Source organism: Tyto alba, unplaced genomic scaffold (assembly GCF_018691265.1).
Source record: "Tyto alba isolate M040663 unplaced genomic scaffold, T.alba_DEE_v4.0 Super-Scaffold_22, whole genome shotgun sequence".
Lineage (NCBI taxonomy): Eukaryota > Metazoa > Chordata > Aves > Strigiformes > Tytonidae > Tyto > Tyto alba.
Genome location: NW_024881296.1, coordinates 18282160 through 18295680, shown reverse-complemented (window position 1 = coordinate 18295680; position 13521 = coordinate 18282160). Strand labels below are relative to the sequence as shown.

General features: G+C 39.3%; 1 protein-coding gene across 4 annotated transcripts in view; it reads right to left on the bottom strand.

The window, feature by feature from the left end:
- UTRN (utrophin) overlaps positions 1 to 13521 on the bottom strand; it is a 387073-nt gene that overhangs the window by 333114 nt on the left and 40438 nt on the right. The window lies entirely within an intron of this gene.

Below are 13521 nucleotides of genomic sequence, written 5' to 3'. Positions count from 1 at the left end.
GCAATATTAAAATAGCTGTTTCCATACCTCCCACCAAAAGCAATCTAACACACCACACTGCCGGTCTCAGGGCATTGGAATGATGCTTAAAAGGAAGCTAGAGAGAACAGCAAGCTCTCAGGAGACAGAAATAATGCTGCAGCACCATGCACTGGGCCTGATGGCCCACGCTGGTCAGACAGTGACCCTGCTGTTTTCATGGGACAACAACACAAAACCAAGAATTGGAGGCAAAGCATCCCAATATCTACACAGGGCTGCTCCAGAAGGTCACCAGTGCCTGGCAACCCCACATTTCACTCCAACAGCCTGTAATTTCTCCCTAGCATTTGGTCAAACCAAGTGGCATCAGCTCCCCATGCAAGGAAGCCTTCGCATGCAATACAAATACATTTGGGCACGTATTTCACAAACTGCCAGTGACCACGCACCAAAATTTGAAGTTGGAAAAGTTTCTGCCAAAATCTCTGGTTAGAAGAGTTTCAGCTATCAGCAAGTATACTGTGGAAAGAAAAAAGTTAAATAAAGGTATTACAAATACCTCTATGATGATAGAGTAGATTGATATCTGTGGGCCGCATACAATTCAAAGGACAAACTTCACCCACAGGGAGAGGAAGATGCCCTCGCCATCTTCCTGAGGTCCCAACCAGCATGACTGGCCTACAGAAAAGGCAAAGGCAGATAACTCCTGCCCAAAATCTGGCAATTAAGATGTTTCTAAGCACACAAAAAGGAAGGCACTTAAGAGTTAGAGTAGATTGACAGACTCAAAGTAAAAGGTAGTAATCAAACTAGAGATTTACTACAGCTCGTTTTGTTATAAAAACAGATTAGGTCCTTGCATTTCTGAGCGGTTACAAAACCAGAACTGCTTTCCACAAGTTGGTGTTAGCCATCTGCTCTTTTTTCTCTGCCCAAATTAGAACTATTATTAGTCTCACTTGCATTTGTGGAGGTGATTCACAGGATATAAGGTCAGAGGGATCATTGTGAACATTTAGAGTAATCTCCTGCATAACACAGGAGCCATCCCCACAAAAAGCCCATCTGCATACCAGAAGGAAGCAGAGACACAACAGATGTCAGAGACCCTGCACAGGCCCAAGTAAGCAATATTGCTTGGGCAGAGAAGAAAACGGAGCAGTAAACCATGTATACGCAAGTATCTCTCTCTGCTAGTTATGGCAGAGTTTCAAATCAGGCAGACATCACAAACAGTCTTGTTTGAACACCTTCAGGAAACAATGTTCATGGTACAAAAGACATAACCTTATTTTGTTCTCTGTGACAGGCGGGTAAAGACAGCGGCACTCTGAAGTTCTTATTCACAACACTGAACTTCTGCCCCCCCTCACATTCCAGAGTCTCTTTTGTCCCAACTCCATTCAGCCAGAGGTTTTCTTATCTTCGTTTTCCAAAAATTCAAAGGCAGCAATCTCAAATCCTCCTCATACCCTGTTCTCTGTCTTTCCAAATATTTAAACCTTTCCTAATCAATCCCTTCAGAGCTGCCCATGTTTTTCCCAGACTCCTCCATGAATCTCTCCCCATCTTGTCCCAAATCTCCTTCCATTCCACCACAGTCCATCATCATTCCTGCCCTAAACCTCTCTAGGTCAACAGCTTTTCACAAATAGAAACGAATTACCGAGACATAAACTAAGAACACATGCATATTACTACATGCTCCAATTTCCTAAGTAAAGATTAGCAATGCTTGGCTTCCTATATATTAGTACATGACCCACCAGTACCAGCTCCTTCCCACAACTGCTCTGGTCTCTCACTGCAAGCTCCCACCCCATCCCAGCACACAAGTTACAGGCCACAGGTCGCTGGGTATGTACCACTTTGTGCCTCACATGCAGATGCTGACCAGCCATCCATCAAGGCAGCAGGAAAGACATCTATACTTATTTTTTTTTATTTTATTCTTTAGTGGAGACATTGCATTCAGTGCCTCTTCTTCTTCCAGCCACCAATTTTCACAGAACCTGTAGCTATTTAATTAGCTTTATGACATGAAAATTGGATTAAATTTCCCACTAGTTAATCCAAATTGGACCGGTTTTGCAGGAAAAAAAAAATAAAATTAAAGACAAGCATAATCAGAGTATCCTACTTTCCTCATGAAAATATATTAATCAACAAATTTCAAAAATGTACGCTCTTAACATATTAAAAATTACATAAATGATATTTAAGTTAACTTGCTTGCAGAAACACTAAGTACCCACTGATACAAACCATATAGGTGCCATTTCAGTGACAGCAGCATGCAGACTAGAGTTAAAAACAAATGGAATTTATAACCCCATGGAGTTTAAGTCTTTCCTAGCAGTCCAATATCAAGACATTCATAACATAGCAACTTTAAAAATTGAGTTATGCAAAGTCACAGTATTAGTTTCCTGGGTTTGATTACCTCAAATCTCTGATGGTATTTAGAAATCTAGTCTTAAGACAAAAAAAAAAAAAAAGCACACATACAATTGTATTTCATCCGTGGAAAGTAATAAAGTAAATTAAACTTTCTAGTGCTAATTAACTCAAATTAAGAAAAGGGAAGGGTAAAGAAGTGTCTTTAAAAAGCTGTGACACTCTTTGTCATTTGGAACAAGATCTTCAGACCCCCACAAAACCTCAGACACAGTGCACACGTGCAGTTTATATGCACATGTACTATCACAGTTTCATATCTGTTATAATCACTATAATATCAATAAAAGTCTTCCAACACTTTCAGATGAACACCTCCAGCCATCTTACAAGTATTAAGCAAGCATCACCACCTGTATGAATCCACCACTCTGCACTGCTTCCAAGAAGTTCAGTAAAGTTTTGCATTAAAGTGTTTTCACAGAAAGTACATCATGGCAGAGGTCAGAAGGCACCTGTGGAGATTGTCTGTCCAGCCCAACACCCCTGGTCTGAGCAGGCTGCCCAGGACCCTGTCCAGCAAGATTTTGAACATCTGCAGAGACAGAGACTCCACAAGCTCTCTGGGAAATCCATGACAGTGCTTTAAGTAGAAATGGAATTGCCTTTTGTCCTTTCACTGGGCACTGCCCAGAAGAGCCCAGCTCTATCCTCTTTGCACCCTCCAGGTATCTATAAGCTTCGGTAGCATCCTCCTGATCCTCCTCCAGGCTGAACAGTCTCAGCTCTCTCAGCCTTTCCTCACAGGACAGGTGCTCCAGTCTCTTCATCTTAGTAGCGCTCTGCTGGCATTCAGTCCAGTATGTTCATGTCTCTTCTGTACTGGGAGCCCAAAACTGGACCAAGTATTCCAGGTGTGGTCTCACCAGTGCTGAGTAGAGGGGAGTAAGAAGCAAGCTCCTCCTTCACAAACTTGCCAGAATCTAAAGTTCATCAAATCACTTGCTGGAAGGCTGTTCAATAACACAGTTTTACTTATCAGACTACATACTGGAAAGCTTTTACACTCTTCTGTGGCCAACTTTTCAATTGTAGCACATTTCAACTCTTTACAACAAAGACTCAGTCATGTTACCCTTACCAATCCCTGGGCATGCAGCCCTTGGAAGACAGAAGCAGGGGGCAGAAATCAAACCCAAATACAAAGTATTCCTCAACTGAAACTGTTGCATATTGATCTCAGCAACAAAGTTGAGCCCAGTCTTTACAGAAATCAAATTGACAAAGTTTAAAAAAGGATAAATTTCTTATTTTGTTTCCAGACAGGCTGTCTGAGATTCACTAGGTATTCCATTATTTTTGTCAAGGATCAGTCACACTGATGCCTGTAAATTATTTACCTCAGTCTATTAACCTTTGTAATTACTAGGATGAAACCTGAAATGTAGAAGGTTTAAAGGAAGCCCCTAAAATTCACATGATGTAGTGGTGCTCTAAACATAAAGGAGAAGCAAGCAAGAATTTAAATCCAAAATACCTGTTAGCACAAAGCACAAACACTCCTATTTCTATCCCTAAATTACTCCAGCAAGTTCACTACAGAAATGATCACCATAAGTTAACCTACTCTTAGCCTCACATGACCTACCCATAGTATGTTAAGCATTTCATACTGTCACCCAGCCCTAGTGAGGAAGATTAAGCAAAAGACAAGTCCATTTCTTGAGATAAATTGAATATTTCATTTCCCAGCCACATTCTTTTGCTAGTCAAGGAAAAGAAATATTGCACTATTGGGGAAGGGGGAACGTTTGTGCAGAAAAACATGATGCTAAGCAAAGCTTTGAGCACTCTGTCCATGAAGAAATTACTATTCATTCTCTAGAGGCAAGAAGAAAGAGTCATAAAGGTGCCTTATCCAATTCATGTATTTGCTGAGACCTTAATGAGGAAAGAATAAAAGAGAAATTGGAGTAAAGTATTATGAATGGTCCCTTCTTATGACTTCTGGCAAACGTAAGAATTTTGTCATTTGATCAGAGCAGCAGTAGGTCAAGGCACTGCTAATCCTATATCCTAAACTCACTTTCCCTTCCCTGGCGTAGTCATTAATCAGGCCCCAAAATTGAACCCTCTCCTGGATTAACTGCTCTGAAAGTACATAAATTCTGTTTGACAATTGCAAGATAAATATTTGGAATGCATTAAAATAGGTATTTATGTAATATCAAGAAAGCCACTGATCACCATCAGTGTGAGCCCATGGAAGACTTCTCACTTTGGTACAGAAAGCTTCTTTGGGATATACCACTCCAGTGTGACCAAAACTGAAGAAGATACAGGAACAGAGCAGTCAAAAGGAAAGCAAGAGAAGTTTAAAGCCCGTCAAGCCTTTGACAGATCCTAGGCCAAGGGATTTCAGTGGCCAGCTGTTTAGGCAAAGGATTACATGTACACATCCCAATCCCGTGTTTTTATTATTTAATGACCACCTTTTAGGAGAACTGTGATGGAACCTGTGCAAATGTAGGATTCGAGTACTGTCACTGTAACACATCAAAAGGTTTTGTAAGGGCATATAAAACTTGGAACAGACACATCACCTTTACATTCCTAGAAACTGGCTATGCAAAAAGAACAATCACCTAATGAAAGCAGATAATTACAAGTCAGATTATTACTGCTGCCTCTGGCAACCACTCCAGTAGATCAGTCATACTCACAGGTGTAATCCTCTCCTGGGTGAATTTTTGAAAGGGACTCCTTGCACACCTTCCCACGGCTGAGGACTCAGTCACCACGCAGGCTCAAGATTCACAGCCCTTGACCAGCAGGCAGCTGCCCCGCTGAAGCAGCTCAAGAGCTCCAACTCCCTGACTTTGTTCCACCCTCCGCCGAAGGTTAACGTCCCTGCAGTAGAGCAGGTGGTGTCTATGCCTCAGTGAGGACAGAGTTTGCAGCCTGAATATTGCTAGCTTGAGAACCGAAATTAATTACAATAACCACCAGTGAACGCAAGACAAATGAGGGCACTACTATAAATGTGCTAAAAAAGCAGAGATAAGCTTATGGAATCAAGAATCCACAAGATGGATATCATTTATGTCTGAAGAAATCCCTGAACAGCAAAACACTGGAAAACAAGGCATACTGGAGGAAGCACCACTGTATATGTGCTTATGGAAGAAGCATAAGCACAAGGTATCTAGCTGCGGACTCCACCGCAGGTACCATGCTAGGCTAAACCCAGCACAACTCCCTCCTCTGAGCAACAATAACTCACTCCCCTGAGCAACCACTCACTGCTAAACCCAACAGGAACCATGAATTCAGGCACTCAGGCTGAAGAGATGCAAGTAAGAAACCAGCTCATCAGACCAATTTCAGTGTTGAAACAGCCAACACAAGATTATTAAAAGACTAGTTCAGTAATAGTGTTCAAGAGCTTTTGAATCCAGACCTGCAATGCAACTTTGACCTAACTAGATAGCAATGTTTTAAACTCAAATGCTTAAGAATTTCCCCCCATACAGAAGGCCTTTGTATCTTTGAATGGCCTCTAAAACGAGAACTAGCTTCCAACACAGGAAGAAACACTATGAGGTTTAGTCCGAAAAAATTTTTTACCACCAATCAGCATAAGTCAGCATCTAAACACAGACATACACTATTGAGTTTTGCTAGCACAACTACATTGGCTTGGTATACGAAAAACGCACATGGACATCATCAATAACAAAACTTCCTCTGGCATAGCCAAAGTTGTGTCAAAGAAGAACTTTTTCTGGCTTAATTCACTTATTTTGAAGGAAAACAATATAACTATGTGGCAGATCAACTCTTTCTGCCAGGGAGAAAGGGAGGTTATACAGCAGAGCAAAAGCAAAATACAAAGTACAATCTCCGTAGCAGACAAAAGCATTTGATGCAGTACAAAATAATTCCCTCGGTTAAAAGGTTTATCTTGAAACTGAGCATTTGGTCTGAGATATTTTATTCAATACCTATGCCTTTCAGGTGTTATAGTGGATTTAAAATAAGATTCAGCACTTAATCCCCACTCCAGAAAAAGCCAGGACAAGATCACCATTGCTGGGTCACATAAGGCAAGGGGGAGTTTCTTCCCAGGCTTTCACACCCTCAACTTCACTGCACCCTAGAAAGAAAAACTATTTGCAAGTAGCATCAAATAATGTTTCTTACTATAAACAATTTATACTGATCAAGTATTTACCAGATCTCCCTAAAGAAATACATTATATAAGCACAGCTAGAACAAAAGCTGCACTTAAGGTTCAGTATGACACCGCGGTCTGAGGCTGGCTGTTAGCACCTTATCTGCACATCCCAGCTCTCCCAAGAGCCAGCCACACATTATTTTCTTCAGACCCACCCGTGTAAATACTCCCAAGTACCAGCCAGCTCCAGCGAAGCAAAGCCCAAATGCTCCAACGCACTTGAGTGGGATGCGAAGGGTTTGGATTAATACATAATTGCTCAGAGGTGAAGGGTCAAACAAAGGAGGAAAAGGACATGGGGATGAGGCAGGGATGCAGTCCCAGAAGCATGCAAAAAAGACTGGCTCTCTATCAAAGAAAAGCAAAACTCTTATATGGTTCCCCAAGAAGGTTAAGAGAAACCTGCTTTCTATTTAATAAGTATTTGGACTTCTCTGAGTGATAAAGCTACTAAAAAAAATTAGCTTCATACATGTTCACAACAGTTTCAAATTTCAAAGTCTTAATAAAATGATGCACTTAACTTACAGCACACTACAAAGCTCAGTAGTAAAAGAAGGCACAAAACAACAATGGATTTCACATTCTTCAGATTATGCAAATAGAAGTAACACCTTAACAGAAATAATAAAAGGAAGATTATTATTTCCAAAACATTAAAATAACATTAACATCACAGAAAGAACAAGTGGTATGAACAGAGTGAAATACAACTACAAAATAGAAGTCCCAGGTCATCATCTAAAGACATTATAGTCCTCATATTACTTCCCTTCGAATCTTTAGCTTTCTATACTACAAACTAGGCGTGCAGAAAAAGTGGGGAATGCATCTACAAAGTATTTTCAAATCAATTTTAGGTCAATTTCTAGAGATGTAAAAGCAAAAAAGAAGTTTACTTTCAACATTCTGCATTAACTACCACAAGTCACTTCAGTGCTTCTGCCAGTCTTATCTGCATCACCCAAGGCAAAACTAAGAGCAACACAATTGATAAAATCTGTTAGAAGTTGTGACATTTAACATTTTATTTTGCACTCCAAGTTACTGCCCAATTAATTCTATGAGCACCACACACTGCCATGTTGGATTAAAAAAAAAAAATAAATAATAATAATACTTGTAGCAGCACTGCTCATTTGTTTCTCCCCCCATCTGGAATACTCCACAACTTCTAGTTCACTGGCAGACATTTTTTCTTAAACAACTTCACAGCAATTTGAATTTGTAGCAATAAACAGATGTATACATTAGGCAAAAATTAGGCGATTAAACTGGCTGGGGATAGTTAGTACTTTTGCCTTCAAAGACAAACAGAGCAGAGGATATGACACATGAGATGTTCCAAAAGACAGCTAGTGTCTGGCTGCTTTGCAATTGCCAAATACTTGTGACACTTAACAATGTTATCATGCCTGCAATTTAACCAGATTCCATTTCCCACCTACACAGGTCTTTTAAGTTGCTCTGCTTTAGCATGTCATCTTAAACCATTATAATGAGTACAGCTGAAAACCGTAAGCAGCTTAATATTAAACAGCTATTCCAAGATTTTTCTATAGCTGTTTGTTCCTTTGGACAACAGTCCCAAAAACTAAATCACAAAACCACTTCATTTTTTAATGAAACACCACAAACATTTTCATCCACAATGCAATTATCTCACATAATACGGATTACATCTTCATATCTGAAGATCTCTAACTTAATGTCTCCTACCAGTTCTGATTTTCCACACTACTGCTATATTAAGGCTACTCTTTAAAAGTTAGAGTATTTTGTTAGCCAGAACACACAAGCAAAGCAGCAGTACAAAAAAGGAAATAAAACTTTAAACTGCAAAGGAGCAAGGAAATGGGAAACAGCAGTAACAATGAATGGAAGGGCATATGAACAGGTTCACACTGCTGTCTGAAGCACCACGGAGCAAGCTGCAATACACTGTTCACATTTCAGATTGTCCACTGCTGACATATACAACCAACCTGTGGCAGAAGTAGGATCATTTACAAAACCCAAGTATTCATGAAGCCTACCACATCAAAGTGGCAAGGAAACAATTCCTGTAACTGCACGCACGTCTGTGAGCTGATGTCGCAGGACCAAACACATTCTGAATGTCACAGTCACCCACCTACCCGCTACTTGGTCAAACATCACAGGAAACATTATCGCTGTTCAGTAGGTTTGGAAATGAAAATTCACATGTGAAGGGTAACTCAAGTGGCCAGAAGCTACACACACTTCCATTTTTTTATAGTTGCTCTACTAAATATTTCTATCACCCCCCTCAAAGTTACACAGTCCAGCTAACAAAGGCTCTGCAAACGCTAAAAAGGCAGTATGGACCAGAATACGGCTTCCTGGCTTTATCCTGCAGCATATCTTTTCAGTCCAACTGTGAACTGACATGACTGGCTTTACAAGATCACAACTTCTGCAGACTTCTGTTTATTCAGAAACAGAACCCCCAAATTTTGTAGATGACAAGTGAAAACTGAGAGAAAGGAAAGAGTGTAAAGGAAGAATCACCAGAGTGTCAAAGAGATTTCTAAAGAGGCTAGAAAAGGGAATATACTTGGAGATTTTTGCCCTCAAAAGAATTAACATGACTAAAAGCTGACTTAGCAACATATTGCGGTAGTTTGAATTTTGGTGCGTTTAATTACAAACTTCTACATGCAAGAAGCTTGTCTCCAGTCCTGCAGAAATAAGTATACAATGAAAAAAAAAAAAAAAAAAACAACAAACCAACAAATTGCCAAAACCAAATAAAAGCTCAGAATTCTTTAGTCTTGTCTATAATCAGAGTCACGTTGTTCCACTCTTTCTATTCATGTCACAGTGCTTCAAGTCTTTACATGGCTGCAAAAAGGAACAGCAACCAAAGGTGACTACCAGCCTTCTCACCCTTCACATGCAGGATGCAATTTGGGCTCAGTAAAGGAGCATTGAAAGGTGACCCAGAAATCCAGCTGCCAAGCTGTACTACCTGCACCTCCTGGGCATGAACATTATGGGAAAAAAAAAAAACAGAGATCTTCCAGGAAAGAATGAATTTCTACATTTTGTTGTCTACCTTTAGCAGAGCAGAAAAAGCCATACAAGAAAGAAGTATGTGAGGACACGCATTCTTGGGAGAAGAATTACAAAAGATAAAGAATGAGCAAGGATGAAACAGATATTTGTTTTTATTGTATCATCTCCAAACCTAGAATAGAAGTCCATCCACTAAACCACAGGATAGCAGAGTAGAACTAGAGGAGGGGGAAAGAGGGAGACAGGAAGCAGGTACTAGTTAAGATACAAAATCTTAAGAGGTAAATACAGCAGTGTCATATTAAAGTAACATCAGGAAGGAGTGGATGAAACAAAAGCCTGAGAAATGGAAGGTAGTTATCTAAGAACTTCAAAGACATACTTAAACATAACAGAAAAGGAAGAAAGACGAAGGTCACACATGAAAAACACCACACTAATAGCAGTATCTCACTTGTGCAAAGTTAAAAACACACACCACAACACTTACCTATACCAGGGATTTTTCCCCAAAAAAATATTTGACAACCTAAGTTACCCTTTCAGAACTTTGTTTTAACTCTTCCTCAACTGCACATTTGGTTTGTTTCTTGCAAAAGTAAAGGCTCAGTAATTCACTTATGCTAGCATGAGAACACATCAGGAGAATGAATATACAGAGAAACAAGAAAAAAGCTTCCATGATTCATTAGACATAAGAGAGCACTCTGCCACTGCAAAGCAGTCAATCATAAAACAAGTCAAACAGAGATGATCTAGTTGCCTCAAAAGTCTTCAAGAGCTACTGCTAAGCCAGTGAAGTGTTTCGCACACTTGGTGTTTTGCAGGCTGAGCCATCCTACAGGAACTTTTACAAACTCCAGCATCAACTTTGCTGTGCTCCCACAGACTACACTATGAAAAAGAAGGTGGCTACAGATTTATTTATAGCTCCACATCCAATTTTTAATTGGACTGGAAGCAGTGGCTGTGGCAGGACTGCATGGTAAACTACTGAACTGATTAAGAACACTTATTTTTCTTAATTCCTCCAGACACTGATTATTTGTTTACATGCTCAGATATATTTGGTTCTATTTGGTTTTGGTGGGTTGTTTTGGTGGTCGGTTGTGGGACTTTTTTTCAATAGATTTTTTTTTTAGGTTAGCCAAGTAGTCTATCTTACAGATGAAGAGCACCTTAACACTGTAAAAACAATAGCTAATTATTTACTTGTGATGACTACTGTGGATAATATTCAAGAGTACTCACTAGGACAATGTTATTGGGACATGTAAGTTTTGCCACTGTGACCTGACTCACCTTCAAACACTCCAGCAAGTGACAGTTTCAAGGCATGCAGTTTTGGGCATGCTGTGGAGGGGAAGGAGGCAGGGCAGCAGGAATAAGGAACGCCATACCAGGACTTTGGTAAGAGGGGCTAGAAAACATCTACTACTTCTGCTTATGCTGGCTGTAAACCAGTCTTACTGCTCCTGCAGGCTACTTCAGCTGATGCCATTAAAAACAAGAGTAGTGTTTATGCACAGAGCAGCAGAAGATTGCACTTGCTTCGCAGCTGATCAGGACTGTTTCCAAGATGCTACAAATACTTAATGCAAGTCTGCTTGCCTCAACATGGGTTTTGTTTGTGTTGGCTTTAAAGTCACACACTGTAAAGGAAAATACAAGGAAACACTGTCAGCTAAACCTTGCTCCCATAAGCATTAGCATATCTGCTAAATCATATTTTCAGTTATTTTCAGATAGAGGTAAGTTTGTTTCAGACCAAGAGTCCGTCTTTACCATCTGGAAATTTCTAGACCATGGGTTAAGCTCATTCTCTTGATGAAGGTTGATTGCACATGTCTGCCAAGAAAAGCCAGCTTTTCTCACAAATAAAAAGACAATTCTATATAAAGATATACTTTAAATAAGCAAGCTTTTTCATTTCCACTGGGGGAGGAGGGCAAGGATTTGGGAATGAAAGAATGAAGTTGAGCCTGAGAAGGGGAGCGGTAGGAAGAAGGTGTTTTAGTTTTTGTCTTTACTTCTCACCATCCTATTTTATTTCAATTGACAATAAATTAAAATAATTTTCCCCTAGTCAAGTCTGCTTTGCCTACAATGGAAATTGGCAAGTGATATCCCTGTCCTCATCTCCACCCATGAGCTTTTCCATCTTGTCTCCTCCTGTCCAGCTGAGGGGGCAGTGAGGGAGCAGATGGGTGGGCATCTGGCAGCCACCAAGGTCAACCCACCAGAGGGGCTGAATAGCAAAACTGTTTTGCAGAGTCAATAAAGACGATATTGACTACAATAAGGCACCCTTACTGCAATTTATACAGAAAAATCTTTCATCTTAGCTCAGGGAAAAATGGCAGATAAGATAGCAAACTAGTTTACCTGGCCATAAAATAACTCCAGATCAACTCCTGAGGGCAAACTCTTGAAGCTATTTTTATTGCTAAAAAAAAAAAAAAAACACCACCACACACACACAACAAAAACCACCACCAAATATATAAAAAAAAAACAAACCAGAGAAACAAGATGAATGCTCTACATACAAGAAAGCTGTATTATAGTATTGCACACTATCAAACATAAATAATTTAATTCTAGCAACTGAACAGGCACTGTTTTCTGATATCTATTGCCAAAATGAAGTATCCCATAAAGATTACATATCTTTCATTGTCCTCAATATCTTAGTTTCTCTTTCAGTTGCAAAACCAATAAAATGACTTGGTTAAAACAAGCACTTTTTTTCCCTTAGTCACATGGATATAAATTATTCAAAACCAAAAGCATCTCCAATAGAAGGCTGGCACTGTGTACCAAAGTGGGAATAAGAGACTGACTATTTTCAAGAATATACCACTTGACTATATTAAAGACAGGAATGAAACTACATCAGAATTAACTAAAAACAAAGGAGGTATATTGCAATTGGTCTAATCTTGCCTAGTTATTAGCACTTACAACTCTTGCTGCTAACATCAACTTTTGTATAATCAAGTTCCGTCCATAGGTCAAAACCAAAAAGGATAATATACTTGCTTAACTGCCCAGCACATTTACTGCTTGCTTACTACAGCAAAATACACTATTAGTAAGTCATCATTTGATACTGAAGTTCATCAACAACATTTTCTCTCATTTTTATTAAACTGAGAAATGAGCTTGATCATTGTGGGAGCCTCTACATTCATTCAAGATTACTAAACAAAACTTTCTTGTGGGGACGTGCCTCAACCTTATCTGTGTAACCCACACTTGGAACTTTTTTTTAAGCTACTGGAGTTACCACTTGTAGATTAGATAAAGAATGCTTGCATGAGATTTCATGGCAACAGATACAGGAATGATGGTGAGACATCAGGTGACAGCGTTCTCTGCCTTTCTTTTACACAATGCTAAGAATCCCAGTATATAACCTTCAATCTCAAATTGTCATCAGCAACCTGAAACTTAAAACTTATTCACCAAAAGGAAAACTACAACAAGAATTAGTATTTAGTCAATAAATATAATGCAAGGCCTACATTATAGAAAATCAGAGAAAAGAAAATGGATGTTATTTAGTTATACAAATTGCTTTCAAATATTCAATCCCAAGCTTGTATTTATTTCATCAACTAAAAAGATCATAATCTTATTTGCTTTCTGCATTAGAAGTGGAAAAATAGTAACTAACTTTTTAGAAAGGAGTGTGCCTGACAAATTTGACAAAAATCTGTAAATGGACTCTACGTATGAGAGATAAAGTAGTTTTAGAGGGGATCTGTTGTTTTACTTTCTGAAAGTATCAACTTTACTATCTCTTTGCTACCTTAATAGCAGCAGTGGAAATAAATGATTTCCTTTTATATAAAAAGGC